At 44.3% G+C, this 27,332-nt stretch overlaps 1 pseudogene; it reads right to left on the reverse strand.

Moving 5' to 3' along the window:
* Positions 1-20,947: 20,947 nt before the first annotated feature.
* Positions 20,948-21,064, reverse strand: LOC126250319 (5S ribosomal RNA; annotated as a pseudogene).
* Positions 21,065-27,332: the final 6,268 nt, after the last annotated feature.

Consider the following 27,332-nt stretch of genomic DNA (forward strand, 5'->3'; position numbering starts at 1 on the left):
GCTCTGATTATCACCTAGGAAAATCCCTATCTGCCGGTGCTGCGGACATACATTACCAAACTGTCTTCTTAACTGCCAGAACACGATCTGGCGTACCGGAGGCGATGGCTGGTTGCTTCGACGTCCTCGACCGAAAGGCGAGAGCCGACTACCTAGAGCACCCGTACAGGCCGAACACACAACATTCCCGCTCCCACGACCGTGGCCGTGGTTAAACGTTCCAATCAGCAACTCGAAAACCGGCGGAAAATTCCACTCCATTGCCGGAGCACTACCATTCCACCAATGGAGATTCTTGGCGCCAATTTCTGCGCTGATTTTGCTACGTCACGGAGCTATGCCCTGAGCTAGCCAATCACAGTTAGTATTTTGCAGAAAGCGCGGGAATTTTCCCGCCAAAACTGCCTGGGTACACAAGTCATTCCCACGCCTCGCTGGTAGCCCGCCAGAAAGTGTTTTCGCTAAGATTCTGCGAAGTAACGGAACCTCTAGCCCAGCCGCTACTTCAGACCCCTCCGGGTGTCTTTTGACAATGTCGGCGTCTGCAAAGCATTCACTCGACTTCCTCACACCCGTCGGCTTAACCGGACCACCCGGGTGACGAGAGACGCTGCGTGGGAAGTCCGCGTGTGAAGGAATAACGACTTTCCACCGCAAGCAATTAAAGAGGAGAATCGTAAGATAGAAATATGAGAGGGGGCTCATGCCACCTCTCAAACATTAATGCATAACCCTGACATTCCCAGTCGTACGCAAGACCGCTACGGTCGCAGGTTCGAATCCTGCCTCGGGCATGGATGTTTGTGATGTCCTTAGGTTAGTTAGGTTTAACTAGTTCTAAGTTCTAGGGGACTAATGACCTCAGCAGTTGAGTCCCATAGTGCTCAGAGCCATTTGAACCAAGCCAACCCAGTCGTAAAATTTAGAAGCAGATAACTATTCTATCTTAAGCTCTACATGGTTGCAGATGACAAACTGTGAAAGAAAACAACTGCAGTTAAAAACATAAAACTCCAGGAGAATCAGAGCATGAGGCAACATGATGTATATACAAAACTTTGTCTGTTTTTCAAATTTGTAAATTCTGTCTTAGAAACTCAAAGGTATACGTGTACAAGTAGTAAAGAGCATTTTTCCTGTCTTTTAAAAAGATACTAAAAGCTTAGTAATGGTGCGGAAACTTCAGCGAAACACGTCTGGGAAACAAAAAATTTAGTTTTGCTCAAGGCGGATCCTCTCCAAAAAAAATCTACACTCCTGGAAATGGAAAAAAGAACACATTGACACCGGTGTGTCAGACCCACTATACTTGCTCCGGACACTGAGAGAGGGCTGTACAAGCAATGATCACACGCACGGCACAGCGGACACACCAGGAACCGCGGTGTTGGCCGTCGAATGGCGCTAGCTGCGCGTCATTTGTGCACCGCCGCCGTCAGTGTCAGCCCGCCTCCAGTGGTGTCGCGACAGGCGTGAATGGAGGGACGAATGGAGACGTGTCGTCTTCAGCGATGAGAGTCGCTTCTGCCTTGGTGCCAATGATGGTCGTATGCGTGTTTGGCGCCGTGCAGGTGAGCGCCACAATCAGGACTGCATACAACCGAGGCGCACACAGGGCCAACGCCCGGCATCATGGTGTGGGGAGCGATCTCCTACACTGGCCGTACACCACTGGTGATCGTCGAGGGGACACTGAATAGTGCACGGTACATCCAAACCGTCATCGAACCCATCGTTCTACCATTCCTAGACCGGCAAGGGAACTTGCTGTTCCAACAGGACAATGCACGTCCGCATGTATCCCGTGCCACCCAACGTGCTCTAGAAGGTGTAAGTCAACTACCCTGGCCAGCAAGATCTCCGGATCTGTCCCCCATTGAGCATGTTTGGGACTGGATGAAGCGTCGTCTCACGCGGTCTGCACGTCCAGCACGAACGCTGGTCCAACTGAGGCGCCAGGTGGAAATGGCACGGCAAGCCGTTCCACAGGACTACATCCAGCATCTCTATGATCGTCTCCATGGGAGAATAGCAGCCTGCATTGCTGCGAAAGGTGGATATACACTGTACTAGTGCCGACGTTGTGCATGCTCTGTTGCCTGTGTCTATGTGCCTGTGGTTCTGTCAGTGTGATCATGTGATGTATCTGACCCCAGGAATGTGTCAATAAAGTTTCCCCTTCCTGGGACAAAGAATTCACGGTGTTCTTATTTCAATTTCCAGGAGTGTATTTGTAAGCAAACGTGGACAGAAAAGCTTCAACCTTAAGATGATTACATTAGAATATTCGAAGCTCGAAAGAAGAGCAAATGACTGGTGATGGAAATGTGTGACAATTTGATTAAAATAATAAAAGGTAAAGCTGTCATCAATCCGTAGGTTGGTTTGAAGACGCAGCACTTTCCTGGCCATGCTCCTGCTGGAGGTGGTATGCCATTGCCTTTCTCTGGCATTTGAACTGAGTTATCCAGCAAATTATATGAGGACTCACAGTTCAGCGTGGTCTCGAACTTTGAAATCAGCTGTTTCCCCGAAGTATCAACTTTTAAAAAAAGAAGTACCGAGTGGAAGCAAGAGATACGCAGATATGGAAAATAGCACATTGTGAAATAGCTCTATGATGTAGAGGACTGTCGACAGGTGATGTATAAACTAGAGCGGTCACTTCAAGTGTCGTGTCTACGTATGACCTTCAGTGACGACAGGCTTTGCTGCGCATTGTATTACGTAACTCGCGTCCTGTGAGCTCTGGTGATGGACAAACGTGCAGCAGCTGAATATAATGCATTGTATATATGAATCTGTACTTGTTACTTGTAATGTAAGAGAAAATTACCAAACGAGTAAGTTAGCAGAGTGAGATCAATTGCAATACCATTTCTTATATTACTTTGTAACTTGTCTTGACAACTGCAGAAGTATATTTTACACTGAAAGAAAATGAAATTTTCTCCTCATGTATGAAAGAAATTCGTAATTTAACGAATCAGTAGCAAACAGTGACCATAACGTGGTACCCAAAAACCACCTTTACTACTATCTACCATGAATGAAAAACTTTGAACTCTGTGGGCAGGTCGTAGACTCAAACGAGGAAGCCTCGAATCGGTAAGGTTCAAATGGCTCTGAGCACTATGGGACTTAACTTCTGAGGTCATCAGTCCCCTATAACTTATAACTACTTAAACCTAACTAACCTAAGGACATCACACACATCCATGCCCGAGGCAGGATTCGAACCTGCGACCGTAGCGGTCGCGCGGTTCCAGACTGTAGCGCCTAGAACCGCTGGGCCACCTCGGCCGGTGAATCGGTAAGGACATGGAGAAAAAAAAACCAAGAAGTCAGTTTGAAACACGGCATCTCATGTATTTATGAGCGATCAAGGTAAACGAATGAAAAGAAGTATGTCGTTGCAGAATGGAGGGCTGTGGTAAGTGCAATGAAGCTTCCCTAGTAGTTCAAATATTTTCTATCACACTGAAATGGACTTTCACCTCTTCTAGACGTGGCTGCAGGTAAAAAATATTAGGCTGTATTGAGTTTATGATTCTATTTGCCAAAATAGAAATCTGTATTGTCAGAGTATCAGTATCGGGACTGAAGATTTACATTCACTTCGAATACATGCAATAAAAATTAAAAACGAAGCAAGATGTCTTTCCTATTTTCTATTTCGTGGCTGCAGGTAAAAAATATTAGGCTGTATTGAGTTTATGATTCTATTTGCCAAAATAGAAATCTGTATTGTCAGAGTATCAGTATCGGGACTGAAGATTTACATTCACTTCGAATACATGCAATAAAAATTAAAAACGAAGCAAGATGTCTTTCCTATTTTCTATTTCTCTATATGCGAAAAGCAAACTGATACGTGTTACACTTGAGATAAACCCGGCGACATTCAGTAGTAAGGCTCAGCATCCAACCAGTATCTCAGTAGTGCAGCGTGCGTAACTGTGTCAGAATACTTGCATAAGATGACACATAGATGAATCATACCATACAAATTGTAAGTTTCAAGACCGCCCCACTTTAGTTTCTGAGAAAGATGAGCTGGCAGGTTGTAAAATTAGGTAAATCAACAACAAATATCGGTCTAGCACGGCCAAGTAAAGTACGCCTGGAATTACACTGGGGTATGTCGGATGTACAAGATGGTTTTAATGAACTTTTGCTATTTGAGAGGATCCCCATGCCAAAAAGGCATCGTAGTACCATTAAAATTTTTGAAAAATTTTGTAAGGACATGCCAAAGAGAAAGAATGAATAAATTATTGAAAGAAACATTTTAATTCCTACGTGAGCAGCTAACATTTATTAATTGCGTACCATATTTACGTTGCAGAGTACAAATGTTGCTCAATGTGCATCCAGGACAGCTTGAAACCGCTAGCCACTAGATATTACTCTACTGCTCTTAAAAACAACGGTGGACCATGCAATGTTCAGTTGTCGTGAGACAGCTGATGCACTGTTTGAAGATCGCACATTGCGTCCAGCATTCTCAGCCATGGCAACAGTAGCTTCTTCAACAACCTGTGGCGGAATTCCTTTCCAGGAATAGATCCCAAATCGGCATTTAATGCGAACTGCCGAATCATGTTCTTCAACCCCGGTGCAGAAAGAGGACCTCTCCGCACTCCCTTAATGCGAAGATACTCGCGAAGAGCAGCAGCAGTATTGTTGTTGTTTTGGTAGAGCAGCTTTACGAGCATAGCCCTGCTCACCTTGTTCAAACCAGTGTTGACTGTTCCCAGCTGTAATGATGCTGGTGTTTCAACTCTACTTTGCCGTACCAGTACCGGCAAGTTATCACACTAACACTACTAACAACACAAATCCTGCAGCGCACAGTCTGAACGCTGTCTGTGATGTCGGTAAATAATTTTTCGTCTACACTGGCTCAAGTAACTAAAATTTAATTATAGCCACACTGTGTTTCAATTGTAGAGTTACCAAATCATCTTTAATCTCCTCCGACAGAGGTAGCGTAGCTGTTAGCATAATAAATTACATTCGGGAGAAGTGGTTTGCCTGAATTTCTTCAACCAAATACTGGATGGTTGCTTTAAAAAGGCAGAACCGATTTCCTTCCCTAATCCGAGACTCTGCTTGGTCTCCCATGGTCTTGTCACCAGCTCTAATCATCCTCCTCCTTTGATCCTCATTTTCTTGTAAGCACACCGAAAGAAAAATTAATCACCATCAGGAGACATGACACTAATAACGTGCAATATTGCCTCTAGTCTTCATAATCGCCTCAGTTCGTTGAGGAAGAGCGTCCAGAAATTTCTTCAGGTGTCCATATCCAGCTGAAGTTGCTCGTTGATCCCGTAGACTGGTATACAGCTACCTCGCTGCGGAAGTGTTAACTGCTACCTTTGATCTGACGTTCCAAATAGTCGCAAATCTTTTCAAATGGATTAAGAATGGATGAATAATCGGGCCAGTCGAGGCGTTGTAACCGGCCGCTGGGACCGAGCGGTTCTAGGCGCTTCAGTCCGGAACCTCGCTGCTGCTACGGTCGTAGGTTCGAATTCTGCCTAGGGCATGGATGTATGTGATATCCTTAGGTTAGTTAGGTTTATGTAGTTCTAAGTCTAGGGGACTGATGACCTCAGATGTTAAGTACCATAGTGCTTAGAGCTTTTTTTTTAGGTGCAGTAGACTGCTTCTTGAGTGTTCGTCATGCCAGGAACGTACGCGTGCGGACCTGTGAACACGGATGTTGTCACCATCTTCGAAGATGGGAATGTCTACAGCATACTCATCATGAAGATGTTGAAGATTGGGCAACATTTGCTAAAAAGAAATGTTAACGATGACCAAATTTACTATGAGCCAGTCATCGTGCATCGTGCGGAAAAAGACCCCCCCCCCCAAATCTTCACAGACCAAATACAGCCTGAACTACACCCCCCCCCCCCCCTGCCCACCCGGGTGCTCCACGTTAAAAGCCTCATTGGGCTGTCGGTGCACTCGACGCATTGCATTAACTGAAAAAGAGGAAAAATTCGCGACTATTCGGACCATACTACACCAACCAGCCAGCTACTGTTGTTTCTTCTTCGTTTGGCCCAATAAAGACATGTAGCTTTACGTGCCGCTGTGAGACCGACATCAAACGCTCATAGAATGCAGTTCCCTTCGAAATTTTTGCTCGAAAACCTCCTGAGATGAATCTACATTCACTAACAGCCGCACTTCCTCTCTGGTTTCGACCCGACTATCAGTGACCAGGCGTGAATCTCGTTTCCCGACCCTGTCGGTAAGTATCTTTTAACGATTACTGTTCTTACGCCGTGCGGTACTCCACTTCTAATAGACACGATGGGCAATAACGATACAATAACAAATCGGGCAACTACATTCACGGCGTGGTCATAATAACGTTCCAACACGGTAACTCCTTTCTGTGGTTCTGTCACGTCCTCACGTCGACCCAGGTTAATGTGCTGTTTCCACGACCGACTGTCACATTCACACCACTACAGAGTCATGACTCACGTCAGCGGGTGAGTTTTCGTACAATAAGTCTAAAACTAAACTTATTACACTCAATACACAGATAGCTGCATCAGTTTCCCAAAAAGGCACATCACGACCGCGTGGCGCTATGATCGATACGTACACGAAAGGTCACGCTTAAGGTGAACAGCTGAAGCGCTGAAAACACCTACACGAAACTATTTGTTCAATCAGAATATATGAATATTAACATGCCGAGTAAGACTATATACTGCACCGGGACTCCAACCTAGACCACTGCAGTTCACGGGTAATACTGTTATCAGCTGAGGAATACGAGCTTGTCGCAGACCTTGCCCCAAACTTTGATCTCAGAGTTAATACCGCAGAATGAACGATTTTTTCTATATTGTGGCTATCAGCTACAAACTAAATACACAAATTATATCAACACACACACACACACACACACACACACACACACACACACACACACACACACACACACACGCACGCACGGACGCGCGCGCGCGAAATCTTGAGAATGTGCTGGCCAGGGCAGCAGTCGAGCATTTTCTGTATCCAGAAAGGCCCGTACAGGACCTGCAACATGCGGTCGTGCATTATCCTGCTGAAATGTAGGGTTTCACAGGGATCGAATGAAGGGTAGAGCCACGGGTCGTAACACATCTGAAATGTAACGTCCACTGTTCACAGTGCCGTCAGTGCGAACAAGAGGTGACCGAGACGTGTAACCAATGGCACCCCATACCATCACAGTATGGCGATGACGAACACACGCTTCCAATGTGCGTTCACCGCGATGTCGCCAAACACGGATGCGACCATCATGATGATGTAAACAGAACCTGGATTCATCCGAAAAAATGACGTCTTGCCATTCGTGCACCCAGGTTCGTCGTTGAGTACACCATCGCAGGCGCCCCTGTCTGTGATGCAGCGTCAAGGGTAACCGCAGCCATGGTCTCCGAGTTTATTGTCCATGCTGCTACAAACGTCGTTGAACTGTTCGTCTATATGGTTGTTGTCTTGCAAACGTCCCCATTTGTTGAGTCAGTGATCGAGACGTGGCTGCACGACTCGTTACAGCCATGCGGATAAGATGCCTGTCATCTCGACTGTTAGCGATACGAGGCCGTTGGGATCCAGCACGGCGTTCCGTATTACCCTCCTGAACCCACCGATTCCATATTCTGCAAACAGTCATTGGATCTCGACCAATGCGAGCAGCAATGTCGGGATACGATAAACCGCGAAAGGCCTGATGGTACGCATTTCTCCTCCTTACACGAGGCATCACAACAACGTTTCACCAGGCATCGCCGGTCAACTGCTGTTTGTGTATGAGAAATCGATTGGAAATTTTCCTCATGTCAGCACGTTGTAGGTGCCGCCACCGGCGCCAACCTTGTGTGAATGCTGTGAAAAGCTAATCATTTGCATATCACAGCATGTTCTTCCTATCGGTTAAATTTCTCGTCTGTAACACGTCATCTTCGTGGTGTAGAAATTTTAATGGCCAGTAGTGTATGAATATTAACATGCCGATTAAGATTATATACTGCACCGGGACTCCAACCTGCACCACTGCAGTTGACGGGTAACACTGTTATCAGCTGAGGAATACGAGCTTGCGGCAGACCTTGCCCCAAACTTTGATCTCAGAGTTAATCCCGCAAAATTAACGACTTTTTCTTTATTGTGACTATCCGCTACGATCTAAATACACAAATTATATAAAAAAGCCACACACACACACAGTCAGTTTGGGAGTTACTCCGAGCAGAAGCTGCCAACATCGACTTTGAAAACGTTTAATTAGTACAAATATACAAGCCTGCATCAGTCCATAATAAGTAGGACACTACGGTGGCCTCGAGTATCGAGAGCGCAGCGGTAAATATCGACCATTGCAGACATGGTGCACAGCAAAGTGGTATCACGAGGCGCCAGTGAGATGCTAGGAAGAAGTCGTGCCACCCGTACTTCGTGGCGTCACCGCCGTTCCTGTGCCCTGAGATAGCGCTGCCAGAGGCCAGGAAGGCAGTTCTGTTCGAGGTCGGATCCTGCCCATTTCCAGGAAGTTCCTGTCAGAGTAACGTCGTTGTGCTGCCTTCTCGCCGTGACATAGCCCGTGTCAACTGTCGAGGTGTGAAGACACTTTCGTCTCCCGTGAACTGTGCCTACACGCCAAAGCTATCGAAACTGTGTCAACAAGTGTCTACAAAGTTGTGTATGCTATGGACTGTAGTGAAGCCATAGTACGACCATTCTGACCTTATATCAATTCGTCACTCAATAATCGTAGCTCATTTAGTGTGTTCTGAACTGCAAGTCCACCTGTGCAGTTTCATAGCTACAGCCGGGCCCAGCAAGCAAAGATAAGTTTTGTTGTGATTAATAAAGTATTACTTATTCAGAGTGTTCTAATTAACTGTATTATTACTAGCAACCTCTGTGTCCAAGAAATCGGGCACTACAGATACCACTTAGTTTTGTAATACAAATGTATGCGGGCTGCAACAGTTATTGATGGACAATATAGACTGATGTGGCACACAAAACATTCTTTATTGGTAACATGCGTACACTTGAATACACTGATTTTGCGACACTGAAAATTTGTCTAATCCAATGAAGGCCTGACATGGCCCACGCTAATAAACGTCTTTGGTCGTCATTCATTTTTCACGATCAACCAATGATTTAGATATTTAAGAAAACAATATTTCTCCATGTCATAAGTTCTTTTTTTCCTTGAAGTTGTGTATCAAACAATAAACTATTTGGCTTTCCAGTCATAGAGATCGAGAAAATCCAAAGCAAAGAATTAATTACATGGACAGTGTTAGAACAAAAATAATATAACAATAGATTAACTGTTACGTTCCTGAAAATTTCACTGTGTTGCGTTATTACAACTACATGAGGATCCAAAAACCCGCCTTCACAACACAGAGAAAGTACGACAACGAAGTGGCGCTCGTATCAGAAGCAACTGTTTCGCACACAGGTGTCGGAAAAAGTTCACCAATAGTATTTTGTGCAACACTGAAAAACAGGCACTGTTGGTGAACAGGCTCTCGTCACCAAACTTCATGCCAAGGCCTTGTAATAAACAGCAATTCAAGTTATCTAGTATCGGGGAGAAATTCGGTACTACCGTTTTTTATCCGCTCTTCGATTAAGAAAGCTACTTTAGGCGGCCCTGTTAGTATTATTCGAGACACGTTGAGTCCACTTCGAAATCAAAGACGTTTAGGACGTTTAGTCACGTGGAAGACGAGATCAGAAGAGTTGTAGCAATTCCACGATCGTGGAAGCATGGGAACAGCAAACTGGTCGTACCTTTTCATAGGAACTATCCTGAAATTTGGCTGTAGGTATACATTTGAGACGTGTTGACTTCAATTCAGCGCTAAACCCTTGAAGTTAAAAATTCGATGAAGAAATTTACGTTGCTGGTTGGTTGGTTGGTTGGTTTGGGGAAGGAGACCAGACAGCGAGGTCATCGGTCTCATCGGATTAGGGAAGGACGGGGAAGGAAGGCGGCCGTGCCCTTTGAAAGGAACCATCCCGGCATTTGCCTGGAGCGATTTAGGGAAATCACGGAAAACCTAAATCAGGATGGCCGGACGCGGGATTGAACAGTTGTCCTCCCGAATGCGAGTCCAGTGTTTTACGTTGCTCCATCGTTCCGTCATCAAACTTTAGAACAGCAAGACAAGTAACCTAGACAACACAGTATGAGTTTCTCTTATTTTTCTTTTAACAGTACTGACCTGGTACTTTAGTGACACACTGCACTTACTAGGTGTTTTCAGAATGTCGGCTTAATTCTCCGTCGTAAGAGAATGAAGAAAAATCAGCGTACAAAATAAAGAATGATAAAGTGTAATGGTCATTATTTGCTTATAGCTGGGTAATCGATAAGGGTACACCATGTACTGAAAAAAATCAAATATGTTTTTTTTTAGAAAAACCATCTGTCACGATCTGTATCCACAACGAAATCAGAGTCGATATGTTCCATCATGAATACGAACGCCAGTCATAATATACGTTGTTAACTAAGTAATTTCAGTGTGCCTGAGTGTTACAATGGATTTATAAGCTGTCTCGGTACAATGAATAATTCGTTTTCCACTGCAAAAAGGAAGGAAGGTTAGGGGCTAACGAGATTGTTAGAGACAGAGCAAAGCTTGAACTGAGGTAAGACAGGGCAGGAAATTGACCATGACCTTTCCACAGTAACCAACCCAGCATTTGCCCAAAGTGATTTAGGGAAACCACGGAAAAACTAATTCTGGATGGCCGAATGGCTCAGCAACGAAGCGAACTAGGTAGGCAGCTTGTCAACTACTGAGACCATTGTATACTAGCAGAAATACAGGTCTCAGACGGCCTCTACTGATAACAGCGTGCACTCAGTGATTAAGAGCAATGTTTTCATTTAATTATTAATTTTTAATAAGAAATATCATGTATGGATGTTAGGTGTATTTACCCAAACAACTAGCCAGTATTAAATTAATTTTAGTACACGCTTCTGACACTTCGAATTATGACATGTTTATCATCATACGATCAATCAATGTGGCCAGTTTAAATAAATAAATAACTTTGTTACATTTTAATAACACACATTTTTAGTTGTGTAGCCAGGCCCCTCGACAACCTTTAACCCTCCCCCCCCCCCCCACCCATCCTCCGCTATATGTGGGTAGTGGGACGCAGAGTGGGGTTAGTAATATGTTGGATACCACTTAATGCCGTTAAAATCTGCTATGGAGCTATTCCTCTTATTTTACGACATATGACTGAGTTATTTTACACAATATTTTTGAGTTTTCAGAACTTGTGATTAATCAGGTATGATTTTATTTTAATTTGTAAAATTGTCCACTACTTAAAGCTTTCATTTCTATTTATATATCAGAATATGATCAGCAATTGAACGAAATTAGTAATCATTCCTGACAATTTGTAACAAACTGTTAAAATAAATATTAAAAAAATACAGTTACATCTCTCATGGCAATATGTCAGATATTATTAATATAATTACCGCAACCAGTCACTTGTGATTATTCGTAATTGTTTATTTAAATCCTGTAACTAATTTCGAGTAAGTGGCCACTGATTATCAGATGGTCCGAAAATGTGTATTATATGTCTGTTCAACAACTCGCGCTAATAGCCATACAGCTGCGAGAAAATATGGAGTAAATATTATTCTGAGCGGAAGGAATTTTAAAAAATCTATGAACGTAAACACACGTACGAGCACATACAGTTTATTGTGTTTGATTCTACATAGAGATGACGGCAATGCAAAACGTAGCGTTGAGTATAGACGGAATAGTTGATAGGTATAATGATGAACGTTTTCCAATCTAGATGGCCGAGCTGTTCTCGGCGCTTCAGTCTGGTCGCAGGTTCGAATCCTGCCTCGGGCATGGATGTGTGTCATGTCCTTAGGTTAATTAGGTTTAAGTAGTTCTAAGTCTATGGGTCGGATGACCTCAGATGTTAAGTCCCATAGTGCTTAGAGCCATTTTTTTCCAATCTAGAAACATAATGACAAATCTTTCTAAAAAATTCTGTGTCTGTACTTTTTTCACTGGGAATCTTTAATGTTTGCAACAGTACAAATTATGTAACAGAATAATCAAATGTTCATCTCAAATTCAGTATATCCCGGTTTATTCATTTTTATGGTGATCTATACTAGTTCCTTTTTATCTTCTGAGAATAACTTTTCTCCTGACACCGTTTAATTTTTTGACAGTTCTAGACAACGAATTTCATTTTCAAATATCTGATAATGGGGAGGGGCTCACATTCACTATAATGTATCAAAAAACTACTATACATTTTTTCACGGGTTAAATTCTGACCTGGTAGAGCAATCGACGGGCGCTATGCAACTCCGACAAGCAAAAACGGTGTCTCACACGTAACAACGTATGTGATTAAGGTGCAGTGCAGTGCAGACTACCAACTAAACTGTTGAGGAAAGTAATGAATGAAGTCTCTTGGGAACGTGTAAGCACTGCGTACCGTGGATGATAAAGACACCGTGTTACATCAAGTACTGCGTTAACTTCATCTAAACACAGAGGACATATACTGTTTTGGCAAAAGCAGATCTTTGTGCAGTTTAGTATAACGTTTAATTGCGATTTCTATCTGAGTTGATAATAATAATAATAATAATACTTAATATTACTTACGAGTGAATGATTTGAATCGTGTCGTGTTGTATGCTCCTTTTACATCTAATGCCCGCGCAGCGTTCACTCACCTGAAAAAAAGAACAAAGCAACTCGTAACTAACGGAGAAAGAGCAGTGGAAACGGAAGGAAGTGTCGTTACCTGAAATTATTTTCCTCCAGAACTTATCGACTAGAAAACAATTTGTGAAACAGACCAAGTAGTACGACTGTACAATCCTGTATATCCGAAAGTCATATTGTCATCAGTCGCACTTATGACTGATACATAAAACACAAGCACAAACGGTGTTTCACACGTAACAACGTATGTGATTAAGGTGCAGTGCTTAGCAAAAAAATTTTTGACTAATAGAACCCAGTACATTAAACCGAGCGGTGAATGATCAACAGAAACAAACATAAAATGTGACCCGAAGAAGCGTATTAGGGTGTTCTCAATACGCATTGACATCGAAATAAGTGTCCAAGGAACAGAAAAGCAACTGGAATCGCTCAACAGAGGAAAGTCCACTGGACCTGACGGGATACCAATTCGATTCTACACAGAGTACGCGAAAGAACTTGCCCCCCTTCTAACAGCCGTGTACCGCAAGTCTCTAGAGGAACGAAGGGTTCCAAATGATTGGAAAAGAGCACAGGTAGTCCCAGTCTTCAAGAAGGGTCGTCGAGCAGATGCGCAAAACTATAGACCTATATCTCTGACGTCGATCTGTTGTAGAATTTTAGAACATGTTTTTTGCTCTTGTATCATGACGTTTTTGGAAACCCAGAATCTACTATGTAGGAATCAACATGGATTCCGGAAACAGCGATCGTGTGAGACCCAACTCGCGTTATTTGTTCATGAGACCCAGAAAATATTAGATACAGGCTCCCAGGTAGATGCTATTTTTCTTGACTTCCGGAAGGCGTTCGATACAGTTCCGCACTGTCGCCTGATAAACAAAGTAAGAGCCTACGGAATATCAGACCAGCTGTGTGGCTGGATTGAAGAGTTTTTAGCAAACAGAACACAGCATGTTGTTATCAATGGAGAGACGTCTACAGACGTTAAAGTAACCTCTGGCGTGCCACAGGGGAGTGTTATGGGACCATTGCTTTTCACAATATATATAAATGACCTAGTAGATAGTGTCGGAAGTTCCATGCGGCTTTTCGCGGATGATGCTGTAGTATACAGAGAAGTTGCAGCATTAGAAAATTGTAGCGAAATGCAGGAAGATCTGCAGCGGATAGGCGCTTGGTGCAGGGAGTGGCAACTGTCCCTTAACATAGACAAATGCAATGTATTGCGAATACATAGAAAGAAGGATCCTTTATTGTATGATTATATGATAGCGGAACAAACACTGGTAGCAGTTATTTCTGTAAAATATCTGGGAGTATGCCTACGGAACGATTTGAAGTGGAATGATCATATAAAATTAATTGTTGGTAAGGCGGGTACCAGGTTGAGATTCATTGGGAGAGTGCTTAGAAAATGTAGTCCATCAACAAAGGATGTGGCTTACAAAACACTCGTTCGACCTATACTTGAGTATTGCTCATCAGTGTGGGATCCGTACCAGATCGGGTTGACGGAGGAGATAGAGAAGATCCAAAGAAGAGCGGCGCGTTTCGTCACAGGGTTATTTGGTAACCGTGATAGCGTTACGGAGATGTTTAATAAACTGAAGTGGCAGACTCTGCAAGAGAGGCGCTCTGCATCGCGGTGTAGCTTGCTCGCCAGGTTTCGAGAGGGTGCGTTTCTGGATGAGGTATCGAATATATTGCTTCCCCCTACTTATACCTCCCGAGGAGATCACGAATGTAAAATTAGAGAGATTAGAGCGCGCACGGAGGCTTTCAGACAGTCGTTCTTCCCGCGAACCATACGCGACTGGAACAGGAAAGGGAGGTAATGACAGTGGCACGTAAAGTGCCCTCCGCCACACACCGTTGGGTGGCTTGCGGAGTATAAATGTAGATGTAGATAAAAGATTCTTAAGAAAGGGCAGCATTCTTGTGTTGTTTACAAGAAATTATAATCGTTGGTTGATCGTAAGGGAATGCAGAAAGACTAAAGACAGTATTCCCAATTAAAGTATAGAATGACAGCTCTATATGAATGCAAGATAAAGACTATACCAAAAAGAGAGAACCGAATTGTACATAACTAGCTGCAAACGTCTTGAGCTTGACACATAATTTAAGAAGCTGGTGTGGATGGTTAGTGACAGTACGAAACAATACGAAACCAGTGGTAAAGAATGCTGCTAGAAGACTTAGATTTGTTGGGAGGTTTCTGAGACAGTACGGTGGATTTGTAAAATAATCCGCATGCAATACGCTAGCGTCAGTTATTCTCGACTACTGCTCCAGTAGGTCTTACCAAATTAGCCTGAGAGCAAACCTCGAAGCAATCCAGAGCCGCGCTGCGATGATCTTAACTGGTCGGTATATCCCGTATGAAAGTGTAGCAGAGATGCTAGGGGAACTTACATGTGATACTCAGCAAGGACGAAAATCTCATGAAATCCTGTTGAGTAAATTTAGAGAACCGATATTCAAGGAAGACTGTTTAACAAATTTGCTGCCTCCACCGCACACCTCACATGGCGACAAAGCGAACAGGATAAATGACATAATAGTGCATTCGTCAACAGACTTCCTATCGGTTGACCGATCGTTAAAAATAATTATGGGAACGCGTTATTATGGTAACTATTTGTTTGATCTCTTTAGTGCACGGATATGTTTCGTTCTGTTTGCGGCATTTGGGGACAGATGGCCAACAATGTAACCTAGTGGCCTGGTGTAGGGATCGAGAGTAACACCATATACAAATAATTGCTTGCGGCACGGATGAGAACTAACGATATGTGCTGTAGTGGATACGAGAGATGAATGAGTGACTTGCATAGAGAGGTAGGTGTAGTCTCTGTACACAGCAGTAGTCACTACGTCACTACGCATTACTGTTACTACAAAATACTTATTGCAGAATTTAGAGCTATGTCTGTAAAAGGATGGAAGACTAGGTCTTAAGTGTCTTCAGTGACGAGATCATTACCGACGAACCAAAACCTCTGAATGGACACGAATGAGCACCATGTTCCTTGACATCCAGAATGCCCTCGATACAATTCCATACCACCGCCTAGTAAATCTAGTTCAAATGGCTCTGAGCACTATGGGACTTAACATCTATGGTCATCAGTCCCCTAGAACTTAGAACTACTTAAACCTAACTAACCTAAGGACATCACACAACACCCAGCCATCACGAGGCAGAGAAAATCCCTGACACCGCCGGGAATCGAACCCGGGAACCCGGGCGTGGGAAGCGAGAACGCTACCGCACGACCACGACATGCAGGCAGTAAATCTAGTATATGGGTACAAATATACCAACAGATGTGCGGCTGGACTGAAGCCTTTCTTGCAAACGGAACTCACTACATCGTTCTTAATGGAAAAACATCTCGAGAAGAGAAGGTAGTGTCTGCCTTACGTCAAGTTAGTAAGGTAGAGCCGATGCTGTTCAAGATATAACCAAATGATCTGCCAGTTAAAGTTTATCCCATCAGGCTGTACGCTGGAGGGAAAGCGACTTACTCCTGAGTGCGTCATCATCGAGTTTGAATTACATACAAATATCACCGAGAGAGAGAGAGAGAGAGAGAGAGAGAGAGAGAGAGAGAGAGAGAGAGAGAGAGTTAGAGAGGGGGGGGGGGGGAGAGGGAGGGGCGGCGCTACTGTCTCCAGCGTAGTTAGTGACAGTGTATTACACTCCTGGAAATTGAAATAAGAACACCGTGAATTCATTGTCCCAGGAAGGGGAAACTTTATTGACACATTCCTGGGGTCAGATACATCACATGATCACACTGACAGAACCACAGGCACATAGACACAGGCAACAGAGCATGCACAATGTCGGCACTAGTACAGTGTATATCCACCTTTCGCAGCAATGCAGGCTGCTATTCTCCAATGGAGACGATCGTAGAGATGCTGGATGTAGTCCTGTGGAACGGCTTGCCATGCCGTTTCCACCTGGCGCCTCAGTTGGACCAGCGTTCGTGCTGGACGTGCAGACCGCGTGAGACGACGCTTCATCCAGTCCCAAACATGCTCAATGGGGGACAGATCCGGAGATCTTGCTGGCCAGGGTAGTTGACTTACACCTTCTAGAGCACGTTGGGTGGCACGGGATACATGCGGACGTGCATTGTCCTGTTGGAACAGCAAGTTCCCTTGCCGGTCTAGGAATGGTAGAACGATGGGTTCGATGACGGTTTGGATGTACCGTGCACTATTCAGTGTCCCCTCGACGATCACCAGTGGTGTACGGCCAGTGTAGGAGAGCGCTCCCCACACCATGATGCCGGGTGTTGGCCCTGTGTGCCTCGGTCGTATGCAGTCCTGATTGTGGCGCTCACCTGCACGGCGCCAAACACGCATACGACCATCATTGGCACCAAGGCAGAAGCGACTCTCATCGCTGAAGACGACACGTCTCCATTCGTCCCTCCATTCACGCCTGTCGCGACACCACTGGAGGCGGGCTGCACGATGTTGGGGCGTGAGCGGAAGACGGCCTAACGGTGTGCGGGACCGTAGCCCAGCTTCATGGAGACGGTTGCGAATGGTCCTCGCCGATACCCCAGGAGCAACAGTGTCCCTAATTTGCTGGGAAGTGGCGGTGCGGTCCCCTACGGCACTGCGTAGGATCCTACGGTCTTGGCGTGCATCCGTGCGTCGCTGCGGTCCGGTCCCAGGTCGACGGGCACGTGCACTTTCCGCCGACCACTGGCGACAACATCGATGTACTGTGGAGACCTCACGCCCCACGTGTTGAGCAATTCGGCGGTACGTCCACCCGGCCTCCCGCATGCCCACTATACGCCCTCGCTCAAAGTCCGTCAACTGCACATACGGTTCACGTCTACGCTGTCGCGGCATGTTACCAGTGTTAAAGACTGCGATGGAGCTCCGTATGCCACGGCAAACTGGCTGACACTGACGGCGGCGGTGCACAAATGCTGCGCAGCTAGCGCCATTCGACGGCCAACACCGCGGTTCCTGGTGTGTCCGCTGTGCCGTGCGTGTGATCATTGCTTGTACAGCCCTCTCGCAGTGTCTCGAGCAAGTATGGTGGGTCTGACACACCGGTGTCAATGTGTTCTTTTTTCCATTTCCAGGAGTGTATATGAAGTGCTAAACAGATCACCAGAATATGTGTCGCAGCATGAATTGAAATTGTCCAGCAAGACAAGATGCAGCCACAGAAAAATAACTAGCACCAAAAAACAACATAATTGAGATGGCATTAAGACTCACCAAGGAGAGGAAGAAGAGCATCTATGGTAAGTAGGAACGACCCATATACCGTCCAAGGGGGATGGGAGGAATGAAATATCTCAAATGACAGAACTAGCAAGAATGAGTTAAATATGCTGTTCCACAGAATCGGAGGATGATATTGTCTGTATAACTCCTCAGTTCCTGTACATTGCACAATATAATTTGTAGAATTTTGGAACACGTAATATGTTCGAGTATAATGTCTTTACTGGAGACTAGAAATCTAATCTGTAGGAATCAGCATGGGTTTCGAAAAAGACGATCGTGTGAAACCCAGCTAGCGCTATTCGTCCACGAGACTCAGAGGGCCATAGACACGGTTTCCCAGGTAGATGCCATGTTTCTTGACTTCCGCAAGGCGTTTGATACAGTTCCTCCCCACAATCGTTTAATGAACAAAGTAAGAGCATATGAACTATTAGACCAGATGTGTGATAAGACTGAAGTGTTCCTAGATAACAGAACCCAGCATGTCATTCTCAATGGAGAGAAGTCTTCCGAAGTGAGAGTGATTCCGGGTGTGTCGCAGGGGAGTGTCGTAGGACCGTTGCTATTCATAATATATTTAAATGACCTTGTGGATAACATCTGAAGTTCATTGAGGCTTATTGCTGATGATGCTGTAGTATATTGAGAGGTTGTAAGAATGGAAAATGGTACTTATATGCAGAAGGATCTGCAACGAATTGACGCATGGTGCAGGGAATGGCAACTGAATCTCTATGTAGGCTAGTGTAATGTGCTGCGAAAACATAGAAAGAAAGATCCCTTATCATTTAGCTACAATATAGCAGGTCAGCAACTGGAAGCACTTAATTCCATAAATTATCTGGAAGAAGGCATTAGGAGTGATTTAAAATGGGAAGACCATATGAAATTAATCGTCGGTAAAGCAAATGCCAGACTGACATTCACTGGAAGAATCCTAAGGAAATGCAGTCCGAAAACAAAGGAAGTAGGTTATAGTACACTTGTTCGCCCACTGCTTGAATACTGCTCACCAGTGTGGGATCCGTACCAGATAAGGTTGATAGAAGAGATAGAGAAGATCCAACGAAGAGCAGCGCGCTTCGTTACAGGATCATTTAGCAATCGCGAAAGCGTTACGGAGATGACAGATAAACTGCAGTGGAAGACTCTGCAACAGAGACGCTCAGTAGCTCGGTACGGGCTTTTGTTGAAGTTTCGAGAACATACCTTCACCGAGGAGTCAAGCATTATCCCTACGTGTATCTCGCTAAGAGACCATAAGGATAAAATCAGAGAGATTAGAGCCCACACAGAGGCATACCGACAATCTTTCTTTCCACGAACAATACGAGGCTGGAATAGAAGGTAGAACAGATAAAGGTACTCAAAGTACCCTCCGCCACACACCGTCAGGTGGCTTGCAGAGTAAGGATGTAGATGTAGATAAACTGTAGGTAATAAGGAGCACATCACATTGTACGTAACATCATCGCACTCATTTATCCAAAGTAATACGTAATCTGTAGGCAATAATGTGCAAAAGAAAAGTTTATGAAATAGCCTAAGTTGCGTATAATTCGCAGCGTTTATGGGTGCGAATATACAGAAAACAAATTGCAGGTTACTCCGCTGCCTCTTCCTACACGTTTCGGATATAAGCGTGAAACATGATGGCGGTGTCTTATTTAGGAAGCAGGCAGCTAGAACTGGAAAAGGAGAGCATTATGAGGGCGCCTCTTGGAGGACGCAACGCGCAAACTGGTACCGAGGCGTGATAGCCTCCATAATGCAAGACAACCATTGTGATTTGTTTCAGACCACTAAAATTAATAGTGGTGGCCGAGCGGTTCAAAGCACTACAATCTGGAACCGCGAGACCGCTACGGTCGCAGGTTCGAATCCTGCCTCGGGCATAGATGTGTGTGATGTCCTTAGGTTAGTTAGGTTTAAGTAGTTCTAAGTTCTAGGGGACTGATGACCTCAGCAGTTAAGTGCCATAGTGCTCAGAGCCATTTGAACCATTTTGAACTAAAATTAATAACAAGGAAGTGATTATTATATAGAAAAGAAGATACGTGGTACATAACAACAGGTATAACATTAACGACTCAGCCTCCGTAGCTTTGTGTCAGCACGCTCGCGGAGAATGAGAGCAATGCGCCATGAAATGAAATAATCGTATGGCATTTTTGGCCGGGAGATCCCATCTTGGGTTGTTCGGTCGCCTAGTGCAATGCTTTTTATTTGACGCCATTTCTGCGACTTGCTTGTCGATGCCGATGAAATGAGGAGGACAACAGAAAACCGAGCGAGGTGGCGTAGTGGTTAGACACTGGACTCGCATTCGGGAGGACGACGGTTCAATCCCGCGTCCGGCCATCTTGATTTGGGTTTTCCGTGATTTCCCTAAATCGCTCCAGGCAAATGCCGGGATGGTTCCTTTGAAAGGGCCCGGCCGACTTCCTTCCCCATCCTTCCCTAATCCGATGAGACCGATGACCTCGCTGTCTGGTCTCCTTCCCCAAACAACAACAACAACAGAAACCTAGCCCCGAGTGGATAAAGCTCGGGCTCCGTGCATGGCAGTCCGCCAAGCTTACCACTCAGCTATGGACGCGGACAGCAATACACGATGCCTTGGTGTAACGAACAGACCTCAGGCTGACGATCAGATTCAGGAAACAGTTTACAAGTAGCACTCCGTCTTCAGGCCACAAGTGGCCCATCTAGACCATCCGACCGCCGTATCATCCTCAGTTGAGGATGCGGTTAGGAGGGGCGTGTGGTCAGCACACCGCTCTCCCGGTCGTAATGATGGTTTTCTTTGACCGAAGCCGCTACTATTCGGTCGAGTAGCTCCTCAATTGGCATCACGAGACTGAGTGCACCCCGAAAAATGGCAACAGCGCATGGCGGCTGGATGGTCACCCATCCCAGTGCCGACCACGCCCGACAGCGCTTAACTTCGGTGATCTCACGGGAACCGGTGTATCCACTGCGGCAAGGCCGTTGCCGTTTACAAGTAGAATCAGATACAATTTGAGCGTTTGGTTGGATAATCCGTTTTGATTTCCAGAATTTATTTTCTATGTAATTAGCGTAATGTTTCTTTTCCTCTTCTCATTTACATGTTTCTAAAAGCAGTTGTACGATTTGCTTTACCTTCTAGGCAGCAAACCATAGATATAACAGCAAAGAGATAAGTTAAATAAATGTACACAGTTCACGTAGTCGTACAGAGAGAGACAGCATTGTTTGAAAGTTAGTATGTAAGTAATGAAAAGTTTCTTGTAGATGGCCGTTGCCTGGAGCAAGGATTCCCAAATGCCCCTCGCTCGTGGTCGTGCGGTAGCGTTCTCGCTTCCCACGCCCGAATTCCCGGGTTCGATTCCCGGCGGGGTCAGGGATTTTCTCTGCCTCGTGATGACTGGGTGTTGTGTGATGTCCTTAGGTTAGTTAGGTTTAAGTAGTTCTAAGTTCTAGGGGACTGATGACCATAGATGTTAAGTCCCATAGTGCTCAGCGCCATTTTTGAACCAAATGCCCCTCAACATAAATCAATGTAGTGCATGTAAACAGACTAAAGGATCCGACGTAGTTTGGCTGCTCTACAACCTTCAAATACCTAGGAGTTTCTGCGCATGGTAATATAAAGTGGATTGACTACATAAATTTAACCGTGGGGAAGACAGCTGCCAGATTCAGATTTGTTGAAAGAATCCTAAGAAATCGTAATCCATGCGGGGAGGAGGACGTTTATGAGACTCTCGTTCAACCAGTTCTTGAGTATCGTTCGTTGGTTTGCTACACTTACCCACTTAAATGAACGGAAGAGACAGAAAAGATTCGAAGGAGAGCCGCGTCATTCGTCACCGGTCTGTGTAGCTAGCGTGAGAGAGTCGTAGAAATACTTAACGAACTGCAATGGGAGACGTTCGAAGAAAAAGACGCTATGCATTGCGGAAAACGTTACTCAAAAATGATTCCATGAGCTCACGTTCCAAGTTCAGTCAGAAAACGGTAAAGCCCGTGATTTAACCTGGGGAGTGACTTAACTGTATAAATTTCGGATGGCTCGCTGTCGGGCCATGAAGTGTTCGAAAGGATGCCTACCATTGTCTTAAACCCAAGTCTTCAGCTATGGAACTTCATCCGATCAGTCACATGAGAAGTGTATGCATCTATTGCAGGAAAGCAGTTAAACCTACACTAACAAGGGAACCTCCCCATCGCACCCCCCTCAGATTTAGTTATAAGTTGGCACAGTGGATAGGCCTTGAAAAACTGAACACAGATCAATCGAGAAAACAGGAAGAAGTTGTGTGGAACTATGAAAAAAAAGGAAAATATACAAACTGAGTAGTCCATGTGCAACATAATCAAAACAAGGATAATTTTTCATCAGGACTGCCGTGGTCCCGTGGTTAGCGTGAACAGCTCCGGAACGAGAGGTCCTTGGTTCAAAGCTTCCCTCGAGTGACAAGTTTACTTTCTTTATTTTCGCAAAGTTATGATCTGTCCGTCCGTTCATTGACGTCCTTGTTCACTGTAATAAGCTTAGCGTCTGTGTTTTGCGAATGCACCGCAAAACCGTGCGATTAGTAGACGAAAGGACGTGCCTCTCCAATGGGAACCGAAAACATTTGATCGCAAGGTCATAGGTCAACCGATTCCTCCACAGGAAAACACGTCTGATATATTCTACACGACACTGGTGACGGCATGTGCGTCACATGACAGGAATATGTTGTCGACCCACCTAACTTGTACACTTGGCGAATGGGTAAAAAGATTCTTCTACCTTGCCCGATTTAGGTTTTCTTGTCGATGTGATAATCACTCCCAAAAAAGTGATCGCATCGAACGGACAGATAATAATTGTCTGAAAATAAAAAATTAAAACTTTTCACTCGAAGGAAGACTTGAACCAAGGACCTCTCGTTCCGCAGCTGCTCACGCTAACCACGGGACCACGGGACCACGGCGCTCCCGAGCTCAGAATACCGTTGATGATGCCTATCTTCTCATGGACTACTCAGTTTGTATATTTTGTTTATTTTTTTCATAGTTCCATACAACTTCTTCCTGTTTTCTCGATTGATCTGTGTTCAGTTTTTCAAGGGCTATCCACTGTGGCAACTTATAACTAAATCTGAGGGGGGTGCGATGAGGAGGTTCCCTTGTAAGTATCTGCAGAAAAAGGAAGCCCACTGAATGTGGCCCACATAAGGCGGAACTAGGGTAGCCAGGCGCCCGGCTTCTTACGGTCGTGTCCACCCAGATACATTCTAGTATGGTCTGCCCAGCTTTTGTTAGGCTTTTTAGAGGTGAAGTAGAGAACGCACAACAATGGTCCATTTGGAGTTAATGTCTAAGCGCGAGAAGCAAGTGTAAGAATGAACAGTGAGATACACCATATGGATATATGGGTATACCTAACAATGCTATTGTCATGTCCTATTTTTTTCCGACCGAACGAGTCTAACACACTGTCACAACCACTCGACGCACAGAGAGAGTGACGCAAGTAGGACGTGCCGATCAGCTGACGCCAACCAGCCCCAATCCGCCACAGTCGCCCTTCGCTGCTACCCGTGCTGAGACACGCAAGGGCGTAGTGGAGATTTTATTCGCACTTATTGAAACTGGCAGACTATTACTCTACAGTTCCAGGCCATAATGCCAACGCCGAAAAAGTGTTCAGTTTCATGAACGCCCAATGGATAAAGGAACGCAATAAATCGCACACCGACAAAGTAACAAATATGAAGTTGTGCAGTTTAAAATTATCCTGTCAAGAGTTCCACGAAGTGATTTTCAAGGAAAATAACGTTCTCGATAAACTGGATTCAAATGAGAAATGTTATTACTTATCTACAGATTATTGCTATTTCTTAATAAGCCTAATTAAAACGACAAAAGTTATTGAATATGTTTTCATTTTTCGTCCCAGAAGAATAGATAATTGACTATTTTGTTTAATAAAGAACTTTTAGTTCACTTTGACGTATGATTATCTAAGTAAGAAGACATCAACTCGGAAGTAGCCGAGCGGTCTTAGGCGTTGCAGTCATGGACTGTGCGGCTGGTCCCGGCGGAGGTTCGAGTCCTCCCTCGGGCATGGGTGTGTGTGTTTGTCCTTAGGATAATTTAGGTTAAGTAGTGTGTAAGCTTAGGGACTAATGACCTTAGCAGTTAAGTCCCATAAGATTTCACACACATTTGAATATTTTTTGAGACATCAACTAAGCGGACTGAGCACTCACTTGTTATTGTAACCGCCAAATTATAAGACTGTTTACTGAATGTTCCTTTTATTTATTTATTTATTTATTTATTTTAAGCACATTTAAGGTTGATCTCGCAAAACGAAACTGTAACTGGATACTAACAAGGGAACCTCCCCAACGCACCCCCCTCAGATTTAGTTGGCACAGTGGATAGGCCTTGAAAAACTGAACACAGATCAATCGAGAAAACAGGAAGAAGTTGTGTGGAACTATGAAAAAAATAAGCAAAATATGCAAACTGAGTAGTCCATGTGCAAGATAAGCAACATCAAGGATAATGCAAGCCCAGGAGCGCCGTGGTCCCGTGGTTAGCGTGAGCATCTGCGGAATGAGAGGTCCTAACTTCAAGTCTTCCCTCGAGTGAAAACTTTAATTTTTATCTAATCAACTTCGCTCTCCAGAATTCCAGGACATGTTCAGATTTGCTTAGACATATGCAGGATTTGACGGTCTATACACGAAAAATTTTGAAAACATTAAAAACGTATGTTTTGACAGAGCACAGGGAGAACTGTGCGACCGTGAAACTGTTGCATTCATTTGTTGCAGATTATGTGACAAACTCTTATGTTTTCATCACTTTTTTTGGAGTGATTATCACATCCACAAGAAAACCTAAATCGGGCAAGGTAGAAGAATATTTTTACCCATTCACCAAGTGTACAAGTTAGGTGGGTCGACAACATATTCCTGTCATGTGACGCACATACCGTCACCAGTGTCGTATAGAATATATCAGACGTGTTTTCCTGCGGAGGAATCGATTGACCTATGACCTTGCGATCAAATGTTTTCGGTTCCCATTGGAGAGGCACGTCCTTTCGTCTACTAATCGCACGGTTTTGCTGTTCGGTCGCAAAACACAGACACTAAACTTATTACAGTGAACAGAGACGTCAATGAACGAACGGAAAAATCATAACTTTGGGAAAATAAACTTTTTACTCGAGGGTAGACCTGAACCAAGGACCTCTCGTTACCCAGCTGCTCACGCTAACCCGGGGACCACGGCGCTCCTGGGCTCACAGTATCCTTGATATTGCCTATCTTGCACATGACCTACTCAGTTTGTATATTTTGCTTATTTTTTCATAGATCCACAGAACTTCTTCCTGTTTTCTCGATTGATCTGTGTTCAGTTTTTCAAGGCCTATCCACTGTGGCAACTTATAACTAAATCTGAGGGGGTTGCGATGGGGAGTTTCCCTTGTAAGAGACGACTGAAAACATCCAACGGATTGTGTTTGTATTTAAAATAGCTAGTCCGCCTTCTGGGGCAAAATGTCCAGCTAAATGCAACGCCTAGTCTAGCTTTTCTAGTTTTGGAACTGGCAGCCCTACGCGGAACAAGTTTGGGCAATGGAGGAAAGTAATTTTTTTTTCTACTTTACAAACTGTCATATTAACACAAGTAAATAGTTTTACAAGCCCTTCAGAATTCAACGAGATGTGTTAACATTGTGTGAAACTATGTATCCCTACACTTTAAGCGTAACGTATTTAGTTCGATGTAAGACAGAGCCCGAATGTCCTATGTTAGTTGGGGTAAATAAATCAATAAATAAGTAAAATAAATGAATTAATACAGTTTTCCTTTGTGTCTCTCTAGGCCATATATGGAGTAAACTGTATTTATTTCTGATTATAGATTTCATTACGGACTTAAGGCGACTTTTTAAATTAGCGGTTGTGCTGACGGATTGTCACTATCAAAGTACATCAGCATATTTGCCTACTGACAGCTAGCACAAAACCTGCAAGCGAAGAGCAAACATTATGTGAGCGTGTACTGACAAAATTGCTGTGCCGAGTGTCGGCGTGTGACATTTGGCAGTGCGTGACCGCAGGCGGAGCGGGAGGTCGTACCTGAAGTGACGCAGTGGCTGCGCAGGCCGGTCGGCCTCCCCTCCCTATTCCCACCGGTGCATTGGAGGGGGGCGCAGCTTTTGTCTGCCAGCTGTAGCGCGGCGCACGTGTGACTCACGGCACACTCTCCCTGTCGCAATGTGCTATCGAGATTCCCCCTGACTGCGCTTTGTGGCGTATCTGGGTTACGGCAGAGAAGGGGCACGGGTAGATGTGGAATTATCTTTGTACCTTCCGAGAATAAAACCGCAGCTGTAAAGCTACATTGCTCCCAATAATGGATCTCAATTCCCTCATCTCATTCTCCCTTGAGCCAATTTAACTTGACGTAAAATGGAAAGATCTTCGGAGTAACGCTGACGGTTTGGTGTTTCCCCTCGCCGTAAACTTGGAGGTCAGTATGCTATGTTGAAGTTGTTCTGTTGTCAGATAGGGTCTCTGCCAACCAGTGTTTCACGCAGGATGGCATATAATCATGTCTAGCTGTTATCACTGTAACATCGTAACACAATGAAGAATGATTTTTAAGATGAATGCAAGCGATTTATTTATTTTTTTTTCCTCAGTCTACAAGCAGATATTGGTAAATGAAAAATCACCAAATATAGATCTTCTGAAAAGAAACACAAATAATAAGTAACATCTTTGCCGTTCCCACAACGTATACGCATATCTTTGCTATTCTCACATCACCGGTGTTCTGTAGCCTAATCCATGTCGAAATACTGCTATCTGAGCACGGAGGTATAAGAGGCGGAGTTGTCATGATACAAGGACGTAGCCAGGATTTTGTGAAAGGATGGGTCCGATTTGTTGGAGAGAGCTCATTAGTATAAGTACAATAAAAGGGCAAATTAATTTTTTTTCAATATGATGACTTCACTCTATTACCAGAAGAATTAAAATTGTAATACAATGCATTACCTCTTTGCTAACAAAACACAGTTTAATGTTCTAGTAGATGGTTTACCGTCGTACAGCAGAAAAATCTTAACATTGCATTAAATTACTTATAAAGTTAAATGAGTTCAAAACTTTTTTGACGATAAGTATCTTCTCCTACTGCAATTTTGTATTTAAATTTACGGTTTATCTAAAATGAAGTCCGAAGTCCTTCAGCACATCA

Source organism: Schistocerca nitens, chromosome 3 (assembly GCF_023898315.1).
Source record: "Schistocerca nitens isolate TAMUIC-IGC-003100 chromosome 3, iqSchNite1.1, whole genome shotgun sequence".
NCBI classification, from domain to species: domain Eukaryota; kingdom Metazoa; phylum Arthropoda; class Insecta; order Orthoptera; family Acrididae; genus Schistocerca; species Schistocerca nitens.